Source organism: Mesocricetus auratus, unplaced genomic scaffold (genome assembly GCF_017639785.1).
Source record: "Mesocricetus auratus isolate SY011 unplaced genomic scaffold, BCM_Maur_2.0 Super-Scaffold_100024, whole genome shotgun sequence".
Taxonomy (NCBI): Eukaryota; Metazoa; Chordata; class Mammalia; order Rodentia; family Cricetidae; genus Mesocricetus; species Mesocricetus auratus.
Window position 1 is genome coordinate 28,875,685 of NW_024429205.1, and position 22,361 is coordinate 28,898,045.

Sequence of the window (22,361 nt, forward strand, 5' to 3'; positions counted from 1 at the left end):
TAAGAGCACTTGTTTCTCTTGCGGAGGACACAGACCCTGTTCCTAGCAGTCACGTGGTGGATCACAATCATCCATACCTCTAGCTCTGGGGGATCTGTTACCTTTTTCTGACACATATGCAGTACCCATACATGTGTGCACACACAAAATGAAATAAATAAATCTAAAAAGAGGTGCTAGCAGTTGGAGGTAAAGAAAATAGAAGCAGAGCCTGAGACAATGTTCTTGACACAAAATCAGCCACATCATGTAACCGTTGTGAGGAGAAAGATTAGAAATTTGGCTTTAACTGTACTGCACGGTGCTTTTTTCTCTTCCATTTTGCCATTATCCTATAGTTTTATCCCATTCAGCTTTCTGTTTCCTTCCGTTAGCTCTCAACAAACACAAAGACAACTTTTGTTTACTGTCTCAACATTACGCCTTTTGTCTTAGAGTTAGCAGCTTGCTGAACTTGTCTTTAAATATGGTTTTCCAGTTTCACCTACATCTCCCATCTCTGACTTTAGATCACTTATTCAATCCTTACTCCACCCCCATATTAAGTCAGCACAGACATTTATAAATTAAATTTCCAACATTTCCTTTGTGTGTGTACAGGTACGTGACCATTATGGACACCAGCAGGTGTGGAGTGGTGCATCCAGAACAGTCTGTGAAACAAGCTGCTCGTGCTGTGACCATCAGAGCTGGAGAGGCAAGGACACCCAAGCCTGTGGAGCCCAGAAGACCACGAGTCAAGTACCAGACAATGGACAATGAGCTCTTTACACAGCTAAATTTTAAGTGTGCCCTGGTTCTTCCACTCTTGGAATTAGGAAGTATGTACTTTTTGCTGGGTCTTGAAAGGAGCTCAGAGTTAAGAGGCCTTGATTATTTTAAAGAGATGCCAAACTTTTAATGTGTTGGAAATTTGAAAGACTGTAGGACTTTTAAAAGCTGGACTGTGTTTTATTTTATGATGTCAACACAAGACTTGCGATAAACAACGGATGAAAGGATATGGTTTAGTGGTTATGTTTGTGTGTCGTGCTGACAAGGGGTCAATTGTACTGGTAATCTTAGTTTCATTTTTGTTTTTGGTCAATTTTGCATAAGCTAGGATTTTCTGGGAAGAGGGGACCTCAACTGAGAAAAATTCCTCCATTAGATTGGCCTATGTCTGTGAGATGCTTTTTATTTATTAAGAACTGATACAAATGGTCCCAGTCCACTATGGGCAGTGCCAGTCCTGGATAGATAATTCTGGATTGTACAAACTGGATGAACAAGCCATGAAAAGCAAGCCAATAAGCAGCATTCCTCCACAATCTACTTCCATGTTCCTGCCTTGAGGTCCTATCTTGGCTTCTCTTAGTAAAAGACTATAAGCTGTAAGATGAAATAAACCCTCTCCTTTCCAAGTTGCCTTTGGTGAGAATGCTTTATCACAGCAACAGAGAGCAAACTAGGATTATGTCTCAGGAGGATTCAAGCAAAAATACTCCTCCATTAAAAGAGGGAAGGAATACTTGGTTTGGAGACATCCTACCCTGCCAAGTCCTAAAGACTCATTCCCTCTTTGTAGACGTGTGGGTCTTTCAGCCTATCCTGTCTCCCTTGCTAGCTCAAATGCTTCAGTTCAGTTCAAACATATGGGCCTGATGTTTTCCCAGCAGAACTTTTATTTTCTTCTTTTCTTCCCCCAGTGACATTTTAAAACTGAAATTCTATGTTTCTTCTTTTTCAGCTACCCCTGCTCATGGAGTCTTAGTATTAAAGATAGTTTTTGCTTTTCTGCAGCTGGTCATAATTAAACTCACCCAGTTCTAGCCATTTGTTTTATTTTTTCTGACACTTGTGAATCCACTTTGTGTTTTAGTAATTTACATTGGCTAAAATCCCTAAACTATGTTTTGTCAATCATTGCATATGTGTATAGTCTCAATTCCGGAAAGACCCGGGTTCTCCCAAGTTTGCCTTTTCTCATGTCACCTGTAACAGTTATTTTTCATGGACAGGGCTCTATAGCATATTTGAGAGGGTGCTTCTGAGTGAACATGAAATTAAGGCATTTCAAGAAGTTGCAACATTTCTAAATAGCAGAGAGGTCAAGAATGCTAGATAAATTGGATATAAATATTTAGTAGCCATTCAACTGCTGCATAAGTAAGAGTAAATGCAAGCCTATATGCATGCAGACTACTGGGGCTCACATAATCCATTTTCAGTGCAAACTATTTTAGTGTATTAAATATTTATTAAGCACCTAATATGCTCAAATCACTGTGCTATATCCACGGAAAGAACTGCAAAAAAACTCAACCGATGACCGCAGGGAAAACAGACAGAGAGAAACGATACATACTTTCCTCACATGGTTAATGCAAGCAAAGAAGGGGATGATGGGATTGCAGGGAGGGGCCCTGAGCTTGGTGTGGTGGTGAGGGAAACGATTCCTGGTAGACAACAGCAGCAGAAATCTTGCCATTTAGGAGGTTAGCAGGGGAAGGAATGGGCAGAGTGGGAAGGGCATGAGACAGAGTTAAGTCACTGAAGGAGCATTTTAACGAGATAAATCCAGCGAAGGACCTGCTGTTTAGTGTTATTGAAATGGAAAGCGGGCATTTGGAAGAGTTAGGGAGAGATGGACGATGGAGGATTGGTCCTTCCTGATGGGGAGCTAAGCCAGGCTGGAGAGGGTCCCTGGACAACAGCAAGCAGAAGACGAACAGGGTCAACCTTGTGTTAGAGTGGCCGCTCTGCAGCCAGCTGAAGGGCAGATTTCCTGAGTGGGTTCAAAGAAGGAAAGTGGGGTGATGATCTAGGAGGGAGACAAAGGGGGACTCGGGCTTGACTGTAGTAACAGAAGCACAGGAGGAGGAACGGGTTAGAAGGTAATTCGGAGGGAAAATCGGAGGACCTGGAGATGGCGGGATGTGGGAAAGAGGCAATGCTAGGCTGACTTCCGGATTTCTGATTTGAATGATGGAGTGATGTGTGTGTATGGGAACAAAGGAAGAAACTGAACAGGAGGAAAGAGCAATAGTTTAGCTTTATACTTGTTGGGTTTGAGGTGCTCATAGGGCCACTGAAGTGGATACAGGCCCACCTTCAAATGGGGAAGCTATTTGGGGAAACTGTGTCCTCAGGGGAGAGGCAGGCTTCACTGAAGTAGGGAGGAGTGCCTGGGGAAAGGCAGATGTGCAGTAGTTGGGTAACTATGGAGATGAAGTGCCAGGTTATTATAAGAGGAGGGGACGGCTGGGAGTTCTACAAGATGAGAGTGTGGGAGGGTCAGGGTAGGGCCAGAAGCTTTGTGTCTGGTGATGAGGATGGCTTTGCTCCCAGGGTTAATAGAGTCATGAGCCCTGAGGCTTCTGCATGGAGTTTAAGTGTTTACAGTCTGGGTTTAGTCTTGTTCAGATCTAGTCCATGGTAGTTACATAGGTAGTGATTTTAGCTTCATGTGACAATATTTTCTGTGATGGTGATGTCTGGGTAGCTGCTTCCATGTGTGTTGAGTGGAACTCAGACTGACAGAAATAATGCAGCACATTTAGAAGATAGACATGTAGCAGCACAGAATATTTTAAATTCTCTTATACATTGATGATAGAGACAAAGTGGGGGAAATAGAGATAAAGAAAACAAATGCTGAGAGATATAAATTCAGCAGCTGGAATTTGTTAGTTGAATGTGGTTTTGATGTCATTTGCAAAAATGAAGAGATGCCTTTTTCCCTCATTTGACTCAACTTTTTATCATTGTTTCAAGACTAGTGTGTGTGTGTGTGTGTGTGTGTGTGTGTGTGTGTGTTACTTTCAGACAGTTTAATACACTTTTGACTCAACTTTGAACGCCCTCTGAAGTCTTCTGATATTTCTTGTAGGTGCTGCTGGTTTGGATCTTGCAGCTGGGCACCCCATTAATCAGGAGATTCAGCTTCAGCATCGGGAAGTGTTCTGAAATGGGAAGCTGTCTCAGCGCAGGAGTGAAGATTGGAAGCATTTAAGCGGCAAATCTTAAGTTATCATCATAGCTTTCTCCCACACCTAAACCTTCACACCACTCCCCAGGTCAACATCTTAGCATCCTTACCTAAGAAAGTGGCAAGCAGCTTTCCACAACCTGGTTTTATCTTCATCCACTAAACCGGAAGAAGAACATCTGCCCTACTTACCCAGTAGGGTAAGGGCTGTCTGTGCCTGTTTTCACCCTGCTGTCCTTCCTCTAGTGCCAGGACTTCCTGTTCGTAAAACCTGGGCTCCCTGATACCTCAGATTTCTCTAACACCCAGATTCCTGTTTCTACCTCTGCTGATGACCAGTATCCCCTCTGCTTGAAAATTTGTCTACCATCTTGGACCTACAAGCAATGCTCTTCAGACCTAGTATAGCTCTGGCAGATTGGCAAGCCTTCTTCAGACCTGTTTCCCGCTCCCTCTTTCCCTTTCTTCCTTCTCTTGCTCTGACACATTTTCCCGCCTTCCAAGTTGTATATCTGAAATATCTGAACCATTCCCTGTGGTCAAATATCCTAGATTGTGAGGATCCTGGGGACCTGAATCTAATAAAGAAACTCTCTTCTCACCTAAATCCTTTGGAGTATTGTCATCAAATCCTCTGTCAGTCCAAGAGTCCAGCAAGAAGTAGGGTCTAGTACACCAGAGAAAGGCACGGAGAATACAGAGGGGACAGGGACATTCTGCAGGCACGGAGAATACAGAGGGGACAGGGACATTCTGCAGGCACGGAGAATACAGAGGGGACAGGGACATTCTGCAGGCACGGAGAATACAGAGGGGACAGGGACATTCTGCATAGCAGGAGAGTGAAAGAAAGGAACGCACCATGCATTAGTTAACCACTGAATGCAGCAAGCTATCCCAAGGATAACCAGAACAGTGGCTTATTATTTTTTTAATGACCTGTAGGTTTATTTGGTTCAGGTTAACATTTGGCTTCTTCTGCTATTTGCTGTGTAAGGTGCCTGGGGGCGGGGTCACTCACACGGCTGCACTCAGCTGGGGGCTCTGGCTATGATGGTCTCCATTCTTCCAGGGCCTTTGTGATGTGGACTCACGTCATTCAGTGTGCCATCCTGAAGTGTGAAGTAGCAGTTGGCACCTACAGGACAGTGGCAGTACTCTTGTGAAGTGAAGGCATGAGGCCAGCAAACTATCACTAATGTCACATTCTATTAATCAAAACAAGTCACCAACCACAGCAGTTGATGGAAGCAGTGGCATGCCTGTGCTGGTCCAGGGGTGTTGTCACAGATGAGTTTATAGACAAACTACATTGAGGAAGGAGAAAAGCTACACCGAGTGCCTTGACTGATGAAGATGTGTGTGATGCAGACATCCAGGAGAACATTTATATTTAAGAGAAATGTAACTGCCCAGGACTATTGTGGCCAAATATGTTTTATGCTCCACGTCTCTATATCAGGAAATATTTTGCCCTGAACGCCATCCTGCAACCCAGCAGGACTTCCTAAGACATTAGTTCTCAGGGCAAATATAATAAGCACAGTCAGCTACTGTAATTTCTCTCCAGAAAGTGTTAGTTTAAATGAAAGCAGTAAATTTTCCTCTTCTGCAATAGCAAGAAACCCTCGCACCATTTATGTAGTGTAATTCATAAGTTATAGCACATGTTTGAGCAAAGCATTTTGTTGAGCAATCAAGTGTATTAATCCAGAAATATTGCCTTATTTCAGCTTCTGAACGCTCAGGTCTTCCATCCAGTGGATGAAGAACAAAGAGGACAGAACTCACATGGGAGGGGTGAGGAGGGGCAATAGGAAGCCTGGCTTCCTTTGCACACCGTGTTGTCATTTAGTTTCTGGCCAGCAATGGTCATGTCCTTTCTCCCTGCCTGTTGGAAGATAAAGGGATCTCTTTGCCTGGTCCACCTGCTTCTGTGGGTTTTTTGGAGGAGGGGCTGGGGTTTGCTATAATAAGATAATAAACATTCCAAACACTTGGAAGTGCTGGGAACATTGCTGTGATCTCAGTAAACACAAGTATGCTCACAAAAATCATCAGTCGTTGAGGGGTATAGGTGGATTTTTTTGTAGAGTCTTTGTTTTATTTATTTTTAATTTCAAAAGTCATACATGAATGCAGGCTAGCTGTGAAAAGTTCAGGAATATAAAACAAAAAGCACCTACATTCCCTCTCATCACCTCTCTCTCCACAAGTAACCAGAATTGTATTTACATGTTCCTCCAGATCTGTTCAAAACTTTAAAAGTCTACTCGCAGATTGATGTATTAGCTTTTACATAAACTATATTAATTTCATGAATTTCCATAGTATTCATAGGTATTTGTTTCAGAAGTCAATGGATTATTTTCCATGGCTGTCAATCTAAAACACAGGCCCGAGACAGTCTACCTGGACCACAGAGCTGCCTCACAGACACTCATCATGTCGTTTGTTTGTTGTGAATGCACTTTATCTTATGCTGTCAGACTCATCGTTGTGAAAGTTATTTGAAACATTTCAAGGCAAGACATGAAATTCATAATTAACTCATTGCAGTTGGCTGTTTCTCCCTCAACATCTGTGGGAGGTCATTTGAAGTTCACACACTGACTTTTATCTCAGATAACCCATCTCTCATAACCAAAGCAAGACTCCCTTGGACTGCTCCCTGAAACCCTCAGAGAGCATGGCTACCTCAGAGAACTCTTCAGTGCTTCTAATTTCTCCTCTGGTTACTCATCTGGATGAAATTCATGGTTCCTGGTTTGACTTGTGCTCTCGTTTAAGCTGTACCAGTGAAATACTCTTCTGGGGAGGAGGCTTCTAGGGTGTCTACTGTGTACTAGGTACCACAGATGTGCAGATTATAAAAGCATCTCTCAGGAGACCAGACACAGATTAAGGGATGCTGGCAGACTCTCCATGCAAGTATGGACTTGAACAGAGATCTCAGAGAAGAGTAACTTGGTGAATGCTCTCTATCTCTCTGTCTCTGTCTCCCTCTGTCTCTCTTTCTCCCTCTCCCCCATACGTTCTGTGTGTGTGTGTGTGTGTGTGTGTGTGGGTATGTAAGGAGGTGAGTAAGTGTGTCAAGGACTGAACATAGTCACTGGTCCTGTAATGTGGAGAAACCTAGGAGTCTTATGGACCCCCAAAGTTTACTATGATCAGACCATAGAAAATAAGGGGGTAAAGTGAGAAATTAGAGAAAAAGTCATGTCATATATCAACTATGTTAAGGATGTTACTTTTCAACTGTAAAAGAAAAAGCAATGTACCGAAGGTGTCAGTGGTTTCACATGTGCATATGTGGGCGTGCATACATTTATGCGTCTTTTTTTTTTTTTGGTTTCTTTCTAGACAGGGTTTCTCTGTGGCTTTGGAGGCTGTCCTGGAATTCCCTTGGTAGTCCAGGCTGGTCTCGAACTTACAGAGATCCGCCTGCCTCTGCCTCCCGAGTGCTGGGATTAAAGGCGTGCGCCACCACCACCCGGCCATTTATGCGTCTTGTATGGGAGAGTAAATGGCAGCGTGGCTGACAGCTGAAGAGATGCAAACATGGACACAAGAAGAGCAATTTTAAAAGACTCAAATTAGCATGGAGAGTAAAAGGTGAGGATTAAATGCCTCAGTATTCCTAAAACAATCGGATTGGCTCTATACATTTTTTAAATGTCCCTTTATTATTTCATATTCTGATAGTGAAATGCATCTCAAGCTTCAGGTATTATTGGAGGTAAAACTGTGAGGTGTGTCTAGCTCTGTTATGACCACCTATATTCAATCAATTCTGCTTTCTTCTGTTGTGAGCACACAGGACACGACACTGGCATCCATTCTTGTTGGGGAAGCTGGAGGGGAGGAAGGTCTCCCTAAGACAGAGGAATGGTATGCACATGTGGGAGGGAGTCTGAGGAAAAAGCCTGAGAAGAGCTGACGCCTTGAGGATAGCTCACTCTGGTGAGCCTTCAGTGCGCTACAGGAAACGGGCCCCAAACTTCATTCCTTACTTCCTGTCCCTACCGCCCTAGCTTTTCTCAATTTCATTCATTTATTCATGATTCAGATTTTATTAAAATCTGTGAGCCATTTATCTAATGTGACACAGAATTCCCAGAGTACATGATCGACAGTGTCAGAAGCACATTAAATCAGGGACAGAATTCATTTCTGTCCTGGACACAAAGACTTGGCAGGACAATATTAACTACAGCAAGAAACAGGAAACCCGAACAAGGATCACAGCAACTGCCCTTTGAGGACAGGACTGTTTCTGAGAAAAAGATTCTGTCTTCCAAAGATTTGATTATTCTGATTTAATCTATTCATTAAAATATCTTGAAATAAAGCCTATTGAGGAGATGGAGAATGGTGCTGTCCAGATAATATTGCTAAAATACATCTTTATCCATTTTTGTTTCATGGGATATTGGTTTCTTATTTTATTTCTTAAACCTAGCTTGATACATTTATTGCTGTCATCCTCCAATTCTGTTAATTTTACTGTAGAGTTTCCAGTCTTCCCTGCCCGATGCTTGAATAAGCCCATGGTGGAGAATAATAGGAGGAAATGTTAAAAATCAGGGAAAGATTTTAACATGGCAAATGGTCTCATATGCAAATATATCTTTTACTGAAGTAGGGGCCTAGGGAGAAAAGTGGGAACATAGAGGAAGTAAAGAAGAAAAGCTGGTTGCTATGGAAACAGGGAACACGTTAACATGTGGAGGGAAATCGGCAATTGTGTGTGCCTTGTAGAGCTGTGTCCAAATCAATAACCCAATCCCTGGTTTTCCAAGATGTTCGTGGAGATTTTCCCATCTACCTACCTTGGAGGAAGAAATTTCGGTAAAGAAATATCAAACAAGAACTCATAATTTGAGCTGAGCGTTGGTGGCGCATGCCTTTAAAGCCAGCACTGGGGAGGCAGAGGCAGGTGGATCTCTGTGAGTTCGAGACCAGCCTGATCGACAAGAACTAGTTCCAGGACAGCCTCCAAAGCCACAGAGAAACCCTGTCTCAAACCACTCCCCCCAAAAAAGGACTCATAATTTGTGTTGCTCACCAAAACCCTGAACAGGAAACAGAGACGACGGAATGAAAAGCATAAGCTTTGGAGTCATTCAGACCTGCTGCAAGTGTCAGTTGTGAAGAGCATTTATGCTTTAATTCTGTTTCTTTTCTTTATTTGTAAAATAGGGTTATTTTGCAGGGCTCTATATACATAATCTAGGAGTTTAAATGCACACATATATACACATATAATCTCTCTGTGTAAAGATATAGTTTATCTTCATAGCTACATTTATAGTCAGAGTGTAATCTCAATGGTGGATGCTTTTGCTATAATTGTTTTAAAGTGCAGTTGTTGTAGGATTGGGATAAGCTTGATAATCACCCCCCTCAAACTCCCTCACAGGTATTCATATCTCCCACAGATATCCATATCCCAAGTCTTGGAACCTGTAGATGCTATTTTATATGCCAAAATGACTTTACAAATGGGATCAAATTGAAGATCTTGAGATGAAGAATTACCCTGAATATTTGGGTGAGTTATTTGTAAATTTGAGATCTTTATAAGATGGGTGCAGGCACCAAAAAGATGCTGTTTTTTTTTTTTAAACAGCGCCTCACTATGTAGCCTTGGCTGGTCTGGAACTGACTGAATAGACCTCAAACTCATAGAGATCTGCCTGCCCCTGCTCCCGAGTGCTGAGAATAAAAGCCTGTGCTACCACGAGCGGCTAAGATGGAGGAAGACAGCCACAGGGGAAAAGATGTAGGCAGCTTTGGAGGGCAAACATGCTATTCCGAAAGTTCCAGCATGCGGCTGCTTCATAGCTCTGTTTTAAACATCTGATCTCTTGAACTGCAGGATAATCAATTTGTGTTGTTTTAAGTCCCCAAGTTTGTGGTCAGTTGTTACAGCAGCCATAGGAAACCAATACAGTCGTGGTTGGAAGGAATCTGTTGGTGTTTCCACCACTGCTGCCTAGCTCTTTGGGTGGTCCATCCTTAGAATCACATGGCAGTTTCACAGTTTCTGCAGCTTTAAGACTGCTGAAGGTACTCAGTGGAAGCCTCTCCCAGGCTGTCCTAGGAGACAGGCAGGTACCTCCTCTACATTGCCAGCAAGCAAACTCCACCGGCACCTGCACCTCCTTTGCAATAGACTTGGGATGCAAGGGGTGTTCAAGGGAGCAGGGAGAGGCAGGATACATGCACACGTTATAAGTAGCGTATTGCTCTGTGTGGCTTCCCTAGGGGCCTCTTTACTGAGCCACCAGGGCAGTTGTTGTTGTTGTTAGAGACCTACATACTTTGTCAGTGTCCAAGACCCAAGGGGGTGTGGACAACAAAACACATCCTGGGGGGGGGGTGTTCAGGAGCTGTGCAGCATGCCACAGTCTCTGGCTGGAAAGATCTGCTTCCCCCTAGGCGCATTACTCAGGATGTGCTTGACCCTTACCTGCTATTCCTGAGATGAGACGTTCTCTCCAGTATCCCTCTGTGAAAACTCTGTGCTAAACTCACGGGAGGGGGACTGTCTTTGAGAGTCCTCACACCTGCTGAAATGCCACACCGTCTCCCAAAGGCAAAATCAACTTTCCATACTCGCCTCAAACAGTGATGGAGGCACAGGGGGCGCACAAGAGGCCGTTCTGTTCTGTCGTGTCTTACTTCCTGTGCTCCCGAGAACAGCTCTCAGCTCAGCTGCATTACAACATTCCTTCCAATATTTTGGAATACTTTGTGCCCCTCCCCCTTCAAATCCAGGCATCCTTCAGTGCTGGGATCATGTTCTATGGAGCTCAGTGTTCACAGACACTAGCACTGTCCTTGGCGTATACATTATTACTATACGTTCACTGGATGATAAACTTTACCTTTCGTAGTTAGAGACATAGTGGCTGTCTATCAGATATAGCGGCTTCTTTAAAACTAAGGTATAACTTACATACACTCTGCTAAAGCATTAACTAATCAGCTTAATAATATTGAGAGTTGAATATGTCATGACCGTTGACTGCATCAACTAAAAGCTGACCACAGGACACCTCTCTTTCCCTGTTAGTTCTGTCCACATTTGAACTTCTGTATCAGTAAAACCATATTGGACACTTTCCCACATTCATTTGCTCTGCACAGATAGCACGCCCAAGTTGCACAGTACTGTAGAATGGACAGTATTTTTTGTTTTACTTTTTATCTGTATTCCAACACATGAATACATCACAGCTTCTGTACCTAGTTTCCTACTCATGAATGTATGGACAGTTTTGAGTTTGGGCTGTTATTATAAATAAGGTTTCTTAGAATACCTTTCTACAAGGGTCATTGTGGACATACCATTTAAATTTAGTTTTGGAAGTACTGGAATTGTTGGGTGGCCGCTGTGTAACCATGTGGTTAACTGCTAAGTGGAGATGTGGAGGTTGGGGAGAGGGAATGGGAGGGTGAGCGTCTAAGTATATGTAAATAAGTCTCACGGAAGCTCACAAGTTTGTAAGAACACACACACACACACACACACACACACACACACACCTGTGTACATACATTAAGGGAGTTTGAACAGAAATATTCTGAATGGGTGGGTGCTGCTGCTCCCTGAAGACATGGGCTATCCAATGATTCTATCCACACAGAAGTTCGAAAATAGACAGAATGTTTGTGCCAGGCATGGAATACTCCTCTGCAAGTTATTGGTCAATGGTGCCCCAGGGGCACCCAAAACAACACATGCTAATGTCATTAATCTTGGTCTCGCGTCATAACTAGCTGGTAAGACTCCTTTGCTGAAAGCACTACTCACTTTGGATTCAGGACAAAGAGAAGTCAGCCTGGAACTGACCTTGGTTCACTTCCTTCTGGATAGCTTACGTAGTACCAGAAGGTGCTGTGCAGGCTGCTGGGGTAGGCATCAGTGGTTTCCTCAGCACGGCAGCCTGCCTGCTACAATAGAGACCTATCGGAGAGGTATGGCCACTGAGGCAGTAGCAGCATGCCAGTTATGGGGATAACCAGCCACATTCTGACTGGACATGAGGCGTTTCATTCTGGGTACTGTAAACCAGGCTTAAGTTCACGGCTGGAAAGATCTGCTTCTGCCTAGACATATTACTCAGGACGGGTTTGTGGGGGAACTGTTTGTGGGGGAACCTACTGTTGTTATTTTGTTAAATGGCCATGCAGTCAAACTGCCTTCTATTTATGTTTGTACCCATAGATTTGTGCTACTGTCAACTTTAGTCAGAGAGGGAAATGACAGTCCAAATATTTCACTTTTTTAAAAAAAAGTTAGCCGCCTTATCACTGGTTTTGAAGGGCTTTTTAATATTTTAGATACAAATCCATTATTAGATGTATGTACTGGCTGGTTTATTAATTTTCTTTATTATAACTTTTGATATATAAAAATTCTAAGTGAGTGTATACTGGTAATCCCAACATCCAGGAAGCTAAATCGGGAGAATTAGGAGTATGAACTCAGGGTTACATGGTGAGACATTGTCTCAAAAAACCTTTTCCTTTTTTAATGAAAGTCAGGTGTTTCTTTTCAGTTAGTGCTTCTTGTCGTCAAAGGAATATGTGCTTATCCTAAGAATGCAAAGTTACTAAATTTGTACTTTCTACAAAAATAAGAATTAGGTTTTTAAATTTTTTTGTTATATGGCTAGTTAGCTGACTCAGCCATTTGTTAGCAAGTCTTCCCTTCTTCATCTTGTTACATTTAGTTTAAAAAAGTCAATTGGCTCAAATTTTGATATGAATCTAAAACTACCTTATCAAAAATAAGGCCTTTAAAAAATCAAAGAACCCTATATATAAACTCTATAAACTCAATGCCTGGGTTCTGTTCTATCTACCTGTTTCTCATCAGGCACAGTTACAATGTTTTCACTAGTCTATCGTTATAGTCAGCTTTGGAATGAGGCATGATAAATGTTCAAGCTTGATTCTTTTTAAAGATTGTTTTGGCATTCCAAGTCAGGTTTAGATCCAGCTTGCGAATTTCTCACTCAAAGCCTGGTGAAACTGGAATCCTGAGATAGCAGGGAAATTCCTCACCAAGGTGAGTCAACCAATTCTCCGCACTTTCCACTAAACACAACCTCCACCTGCAGGGAGGCCATGACAATGACGGCTGACAGTTGCTGGAGCAAGCCCTAAGCACATAAGCCTAGCCTGAGGTCTAGAGGAGCCCGAAGAGGTTTTTATAAAGCCACTCACTCCGTATTTCAGTGTGGATTCATGTATCTAGTGACTGACGGATTGAGATGAGTTTCTTTTACCAGGGGTTAACACGGACTTAAGGCAGATTTGAGCTAGCTTCTTTACTGTTGGAGGGTTTTGCATGGGGACTGGAGACCTCACTTAGGTTGGTAACAAGTCTCGGGATAGGATTGACGGAAACCCAGGGCTTCACTTGGCCCAATCCCCCCAAAAAACACAGATTTTGAACATGGTGACTAGGTCGTGAGAACTTGGAGATAAAGTTCTAGGTATCTGTCTTTGCTATATTGTGGATTTGATGCTATCAATGAGAAAACACAAAGTACAGACGATGACCTCAACATGGCAGATGGAAACACGTTAGGTACGCTGTAGAAATGCACGAGTGTTTTTCTTGGAGTGCCATGAGCTGGTCTGGCATGTCTGTCACTTGCCATTCTCTGTATGGCAAAGGGGAAGACATGAACTTTACTCTGTCAATCTCTCTGAAGATTTTGCCTCTTCATGAGTAGAGGACATTTCTGTAGTCATCCACAGCAACTGGTAAGTCAGTGTGAGTTGCTTCTCACTTGAGTTTGGGGAAAACATTGACCTCTTGGAGATTCTTGTTAGCTGGGATGAAGATGATGGATGATTGGTTGGGAACACACTCCTCCTTGCTCTTAGTGAATCCCACCAAGCTTCCTGGTGACTCACAGAGTAATGCAGTCTGTCAGTGCTCATTGGAGATGATCTTGCAGCTTTCCATTGCTCACTCTCTGAGCCAGGAAAACACTTACTATAAGAATTCATAGCCGGGTGTTGGTGGCACATGCTTTTAATCCCAGCACTCAGTAGGCAGAGGCAGGCAGATCTCTGCCTGTTCGAGACCAGCCTGTTCTACAAGAGCTAGTTCCAGGACAGTCTCCAAAGCCACAGAGAAACCCTGCCTCGAAACCCCCCCTCCCAAAAAGAATTTATGCCTTGCTCATAGTTAGCACTTTAATTGCTAAACTTGTCCATTTAATAATTCCAGGATGCAGTTTTGTTCTATGTTCTAAATGAAGAATGAACATGGGGAAAATAGCAGAGTGTGGGGCGTGAGTTTTCAAACATTAAAAGGCCTGATTAAAAATAAAGGATTAGTATTAGAAAAGAAATTTTTGGGGTGGGGTTGGGTATGTTGGAGATGCATATTAGGACTTGGATGTCCTAAGAAGACACAGGAAAACAGAAACAAAACGAAAACCTTCAGAGGAACGTATTGTTTCCTATGGCCGTCTTAGTGATGGGAGTCAAAGTGTATCTGAGGAGCTCACTGATGGTTGAGTTTGTTTTAAGGAAAATCATGTGCTCTTTAACTGTGTAATGTGTATGTTCTCTTCCCACAGTGGAGGCTGAGGGAGTGCTGGGATTCTTTTCCAGTGTTTTTAGCAATTCCCAGCCCACATATTTTTCCAGGCATTGATATGGACAAGTGCTTGAGCTTGGTTTGCTGGGGACGTGACTCTTGAAGGCAATGAATGGGGTTTGGAGGTGGAAAAAGAATGAAAGCAATGGAGGACTTATGAGAAATGGTTGTGTTGAGCGCCCCCCCCCCCGGGGTGTGGTGTTCGGTGCCTGTCCACACCCTCCTGCCATGTGTTCCTCATCTCCAGTTAGAACATGGCGCACCTTCTCCTGTGACATCAGCTTCCTCAGCAGTAGAGGATCTTCGACAGAGAAGACTGTGCCACACTCCAGAAACATGGTTTTCACAGATGCCTCCTAAGCAAGGAGAGAGAAAAATGCCCTCTACCAGGCAACAGTGACAGAGAGGCTGTCACAATAGGGGAGGCAGAGCTTACCTTCAATTATGCCCTTTAAACTAAGGAGGACAACCTTCAGGAAGGGACAGATCTCCAAACCAGAGAAAGCTGGACTAGTGGCCCTGTGACAGAGTAATTGTTGAAGTGACGAGTAAATGGAAGTAACCTTAATGTAAAAGTGACCCCCATGTCTCAGGCTGCAAGCTGAACACAGGACTTTATTCTCTGAAATACCACCATGTCTTCCAGTTTTAAAATGCCTTTTTTATCTTTATTTGTGAGTGTGTGTGTGTGTGTATGCATTTGCAAACATGTATATGCGTACATTTGTGCTCAGACACACGTGTGGAGGTCAGAACACCTGCTGAGCCATCTTGCGGGCCCCAGGTTTGTTTTTTTCAGTTAGGAACTGACTATGTACCTTTAGCTAGCCTGGAACTCACTATATAGCCCAGGCCAGTCTCAAACATGCGGTGATCTACCTGTCTCTGTTTTCCAAGTGCTGGGATTACAAGTGCGCACCATCATGCCCAGCTAAGATCAGACTTCGAAACCTCATGGAATTTGTTTTTCTACTTTCTGTGCCATTCCCAAGCCATTAGGATTACCTCACCACAGGCTTAGCACACATCTTGGTACTTTTGAACTGCATGTGCTTTACAATATGATTACTATAATCTTAGGGTCTCATATTACTCACGTCTGTCTGTGAAAATGCAGTAGAGAAGAGAGTGTAAGACCTCGGCACGGGAGAAGGAGTTTTTGTTTTGATATTCAGGGAAGAACAAGCATTTGGAAAATTCAGCTGACTGGAGTTAATTACTTTTTCAGATGCAATTTTACAAGAAGAAATCAAGTATATCATAAGGAAGGCATTACTGGCAAGTGTGTTGATTCAAACCTGGCCCGGGGCCTCACACAGCTTCTGCAAGTTTCCATGGAGATGGGAGAAGAGGCTTGTACAGACTGGTTAAGATCTTGGGATTTGCAGTCAGAACGGCATGAACTTGAATTCCAGCTCGCCCGCTCTCTCATGACTTAGGGCGGTTGCTTCACTTTCTGTGAGTTGGAGGCTAAGAATGTCCAGCCACTCCTGGGGTGTAAATATAGTACCTGGTGTAAGCATAGAACCTGGCATGGAGTATATCACACAATAACATTATGGAAAGACAACTCATACTTAATGTCCCTTAAAAACAGGATCTCTAGGGGCTGGAGGGATGAGTTAAGAACACTGGATACTCTTCCAGGGGACCTGGGTTAGATTCTCACTGGCCATATTGATGGCTCACCACAGCTTCAGGAGATCTGATGCTGTCTCTGTGCTCCTCAGGCATGCCATGCACACTGTGCATGGCTGTCCACACTGGCTAAACACTCATACACATACACAAATAGAACAATCGCTTCTAATGTAGCAGGGAATGGGCTCTGGAAAACTCTCATACACACACAAATAAAACAGAATACCTTTTAATGTAGCAGGGAATGGGCTCTGGAAAACACCCATACACATACACAAATAAAACAATCCCTTCTAATGTAGCAGGGAACGGGCTTTGGAAACATGCTCCTATGGGAAATTGTGACAGGACAAGCTGAAGAGGAAAAGAGCAGCAAGTGAGCACTGTCTTAAGGTTCCCTGGTGTAGTAAGCCTGGGCCAGATGGATCTTTGTACTCACAGAAGGACACAGACACCATCACCATACTCACAAGCTCTGTCACAAATCTCTGGTCATGGGTTGATGAGATGACTCAGTGGGTCAAGGTGCTTGCTGCCCAGCCTAATGACCTTAGTTTGATCATGGGACCTTTATGGTACAGGGACACTGACTTTTGGAGGTTTTCTTCTGACCTCCACATATGTGCTGGGTCATTCGTCCATCCTGCCCCCTAATAAATGCATTCAGTAAAAAGGAAGAAAAACGAATGCCCACATCTATGACAAGTGTTAAGTGGGTTCTCTTAAGCAAATGATGCTTTAGGAAAAGTCAAAAGGCCTTTGAACAGTTGGTCACCATGACTATGAGGCGGCAGCCTCCTCCAGACTAAGGATGATGCCTTTTGCTCACAAAGTTAACACTAAACACAAACTTTCCAAACTGCTTGTCTGTTTTTCATGTGTCAAGTTGGCATCTTGGCACAAAGTTGCACAACGCTGAAGTTTGCATGTAGACTACAAAAGTCTATAAAGTTAGGTTGCAGCATGGGGAAGCCGGTGTTGGCTGACCATGAATCACTCGCTGCAGGAGTGACAGCTGCCTAGATGATGCCCATTTTGCTCTTCTCTGCCCTGTTTTTCTAGGGGCGTATCACTCAGCATCTTCCCATTGAATAAACAGCTTTCTGACCAAGGGCATCCTTTAAAAAAAATCACAAAACCTGCGTGCCTTGACCCACTTCGTGTTCTAGAACCCCAACTGAGTTGCTGAGACAAATTTCTGAGTCAGTGTATGTATTTTTTTCTCCCTCAGGTGAGAGCATTGAGTGGGAGATGAAAAACAGATATAAAAAAAGTAAATCAGCCAGGAGCTTCTTCTGGGCATCTGATTTGTCCTGTGACTCTGGGCTCAAAAATAGCTCGATGCTTAATTACACTTCTAAACTTAGTCCATGAATTTGCATGTGTAAGTAATCAGAGAAGCATTTGCTTAGAAATGCGTTCCATTTCCTGTTTGCTGTAAATCAAATTGCTGAACACAAGACAGGATTCAGAAATACTCCTCAAAAACCGTGTTGAGAGTGCCACACTGTACTTCAGGATGCTGTGGGGGTCTCATCTCCCAGCTAGGTGAGACATTACTTTTCTGGAGGAGGCTGCCGCTGACAATCAGGTGTTGACCCAAGTAGGTCAAGTGACTTGCAATTCAGGTCCTCTCTTTCTTACTCTCTGTCCAAGAGAAACCAGGTCTTGCCCGTCCTGACTTTGATATCGTGTTGATATGAGATGTAATCACAACATTTAGTGGCAGTAAGTGAAATTCAGCTGTCAGTGTCACTGTGACTTCCTTTAATTAACACTATTATATACACACTCTTTCCACACCATCAGTATTAGCCATATCTTCTCATTGTCTGACCAAATACCTAAAGAAATTAGGAAGCAAATATTTGTTTTGTCCCCCTGTTTCAGAGGTCCTAGTCTATGGTGGCAGCCAGGATGTAGCAAAATAGAGCAGTTTATGTCAGGGTAGCCAGGAGGCTGAGCAAGAGAGCATGCTTGTGTTAAAGGTTTTCCCTCTTCTCTTCCGTCTCAGCTAGGGTTACTGATGCTGTGACGAAACACCGTGACCAAGGATCCTTGGGAAGGAAAGGATTTACTCAGCTTATGCCTTATCACTGAAGGAAGTCAAGGCAGGAACTCAAGCAGGATTGGAGCCTGGAGGCAGGAGGTGATGCCCAGGCCATGGAAGGGAGCTGCTTACTGGCTTTCTCTCCATGGTTTGCTCACGCTGCTTTCTTATAGTCTGCAGGATCACCAGCCCAGGGGTGACACCACTCACTACGGCCCGGGTCCTCCTCCATCAACAACTAACTAAGAAAACGCCCTACAGTACTGGGCAGTTGTGGAAGTACCTGGAAGGCAAAGACAGGTGGATCTCTGTGAGATCGAGGCCAGTCTGGTCTACAGAGTGAGTTCCAGGACAACTAGGGTTGTTACACAGAGAAAGCCTATCTTGGAAAATAAAACAATAAACAAAGGAAGGAAGGAAGGAAGGAAGGAAGGAAGGAAGAAAGAAGGAAAGAAAATGCCCTCCAGGCTTGTGTACAATCCCAGTCTTCTTAAGGTTTTTTTTAATGATCACATTTTATTAAACATTGTTTTTTTGAATACAAAATATTATCAGCTCATGATTGCTCATGTTTTCTCCCCGTTTCTTTATTCTTGTCTTTTCTTTTCACTTTTTTTCAAAAATGTCTGTATTTTTCTTATATATTACAAGCTGACTGCAGCTTCCCCTCCCTCTTCTCCTCGCAGTCCCTGTCTCCAGATCTTCCTTTCTCCCCAGACCCACTCTCCCTTCCCTTTAGAAAAGACATTTTCTTAATTGAGGTTCCTTCCTCTCAGATGACCGCAGCCATGTCAAGTTGACATAAAACCAGCCAGCACACCTTCCCGTGTTATAATGAGGATCTCAGTCCACGGGCTAGTGTTGCCCGTACCAGGGTGGATCTTCCCCCTTGGTTAATCCTTTCTGGAAACATCTGTAGACATACCCAGTTGGCTGCACCAGTCTCCTAGGTGCTTCTCCATCTAGTTGAGTTGACAATCAAGATTAGTCATCACAGCTTCCCAGAGGGCGGAGAACACGTCACTGTCTTTGATCCTGCCGTTGGCTGTGTGGCTTGCCTTGATCAATGGGTTGGGCTTTATCTTTGTGCCTGTCTTAGTCATGCTGCAGGTGGATGGGGAGAAGTAAATGTCCAGTGTAGTACACCGAGGCTCTGGTGACTGTATGCTGCACTAGCTGTCTGAGACAGCAGGACTGTTGTCATTGAATAAGGAGAGGCTCCAAACCCAGGCTTAAAGACTCTCAGGAGGTCCCTAAGACATGGTGATAACTGATAAAAGGGTGATTAGTCTGTGTACTCCTGTAGATGTGTGTGCGCGCGTGTGTGGGTGTGTGTTGGCAGGGAAGTTGGGTGGTGCCAATGGAGGGAAGGGCCCCCAGAAGGACCAGAGGGAAGTGAAAGTCTTGTTCTCTGAAATACAGGTAGAGAAGCTTGGCTGCAGCAGCTGGCAAAGCCAACAGCCGTGCATGGGGCCTTCATCCTAAGGAGAGGGGAAAGCCATATATTTGAAGATGCTCTCACTAGACACTGGTCTCTGCTGTGTCATTACTGGAAACTTAGTCCAGAGTCTTCATGGCAAAAACTACTCAGTGGTTGAACCTGCGCTCATTTTCTATTAAGATCCTATTATCCTAAATATTATTAAATATTTTTGCTTCTTTTATTTTCTTAGTAAAGTATTTTACATACAATAATGCATTATTGGTTTGAAAGGAAAGGGATTTTAATTGGGTCTAAATGACCCCATCTATTTCTTTAAAGGAAATGATATATTTAGCTGTATGGATCTTGTCCTCTTCTTTGAATAATGTGATGCTAGAGAAATCCTCTAGACTTAGCAGGGTTAAGTCACCACTGGGTCTGAACTGCACCTCATACTCAATGGTGATAACTAGGGCCTACTCCACCTTAAGTCATTTCGCACACTGCCTTGGCCATGACTCACAAGCACACGGTTAACACATACTTAAGAATATGTGACTCTTCCCCACCCCACACCACCCCCTTTCCCAGGTTAGAACAGTTTTAACCTCATGTAGCACAGACTTCTCTGAAATTTGACTAACACCTGACTTCATATTGTGGTGAAACCTACCAACTCAACCCCCAAAGATACAAAAATGGTCAAAATAATCCTAAAAAGCCAGTGATTTTACTTAATGTTACTGATCCAGTAACTAACCAGAAACTGCTTAATCATTGGCCAACAGCTTGCTGATAAAAGTGTCCCAGAGTCAGGCACTTGCCAGACAATAGTGATGTCCCGACTGACTTTGCCTCCAGCACTTCTCCTGATGAGAACTGGAGCAGCTTGTCATCTGGGTTCGATCCCCTGCTCTGCTACAAGAAGACGCATGACCCTGAGGGCAAGTCACACGAGCCTCTGTTGTCTTTGGGCTCCTCACCTGTCAAATTAGAGGGCTGGCTAAGTAAGTCTGGAGCTCTACCTCTTGCGATGCGCAGCTCACAAGGTTATCATTCAGCATGCGGTTGGCTGCCATTTAGTCTCTGAAACTACCCAGATGAGAAGAAGCATAAAGGAGGCCGAAGTTGCAGCAAACTGTACACAGGCTGAATTTAAAGAGCTTCCCCATAGAAAGAAACGTCAGCTATACAGTAGATTATATATTTACTCTGCCTGCCCTCAGATGTCTTTAAAAATGAGCGGATACCACACAGCCTGGGTGGGTTTACATATAGATAGACCAACCTGAGTCTTGAATGAGTCAAAAAAAAGAAAATACTCAGAAACAAGGACCAAAATTGCCATTGAGGCCTATTTTATTTAGTACCAATATTAGGACTCCTAAGTTGTTGGTAACTCATTGTTTCAAGTGAACTTTGGTGACGTAATTTGTCTAAAGGATGAAAGCATCCCATGGAGCAGAGATGAAGCTGTCCTTTTGGTGAGGTCTCCCCCTGGAAAGAGAAAGGTTGTCAGAAGCCTTAGCAGGCCTCTTCCTTCAGCCTATTGCTCATGTTTTCTCTTCTAGACTCTGCAGCCTTAGGTAGCTCCTCACCGATTTTAACACAACCAAACACGTAACACATGACTCATAACACACTTCCCTCAAGGACTAAAGTTTTTGTCTTAAAAAGCAACCTATATTAATCAGACATTTTTCAATAACAATTTAAAATTTCTGAGGAGAACCTGGTTGATCAAACTGGCGAGTATGGTCAAGGCTCCATTCCATGGTGCACTCACTGGCAACTACACTAGTGAGTATTGTGTTCTCCAGTGTGCTTTGCAGCAGGATCTGTGAATCAGACACCTCCAAGGGAAAATATCCATACTGTATTGTATGTGCACAATGTCCCAGGGAGCCACTGAGGGTAGTTCTCAGATAGAGAACTGTAGTCAGCTATAGCCAAAAGATACTGTTGGTATCTAGCTAATCATCTAACCAACCCAAAGTTCAAGTCTGTCTTACCTACTGGACCTTAGAGACCAACCTGTCATATCTACAAAACTGTCTCCTCACCATCTCAGCCTTTGCTTCAGACAGGGTCTTCTTATGTAGCTCCGACTAGCCTGGAATTATTACACAGACTAGGCTGGCCCATATCTCACACTGTATCTCTGTGCAAGCAATGGACCGTCTAAGATGGAAGAGCTGGTAAATCTGTTTCCCTTTCTGCAGCCTTCTAAGATTTCACCATGGCTTTCAATGCTTCAGAGATTTGTCTCCTCTCTTCAGTTAGAGGCAAAAATTCCAAGTAAGGACTCCCCTAAAGAATTATCAGCCAGAATGCCAAAATTCTCTTGGTTCTGCATCTACAAGTAGCCCCCAAACTTAACTTCCACTCAGGGAGAAAAACTGTTTTCACAGTAACAATGAGACACATATTTCTTCTCCAAAGTACACAGGTCCAGCCTGACACATTTTAAATTTATTTTCTTAGATTCAGGATGTCATGCGGACTGGAGAACACCGCATGTGCAGACCATTGAGCCCTGATTCGAACTTATTTAACTTGGCCATTCTGGGGGCCAAGCCTTTACTCAAGTGGTTACCGTTAAGATAGCAAATCTTTGAAAAGCTGAGGAGCCTTTGTTTGGGGC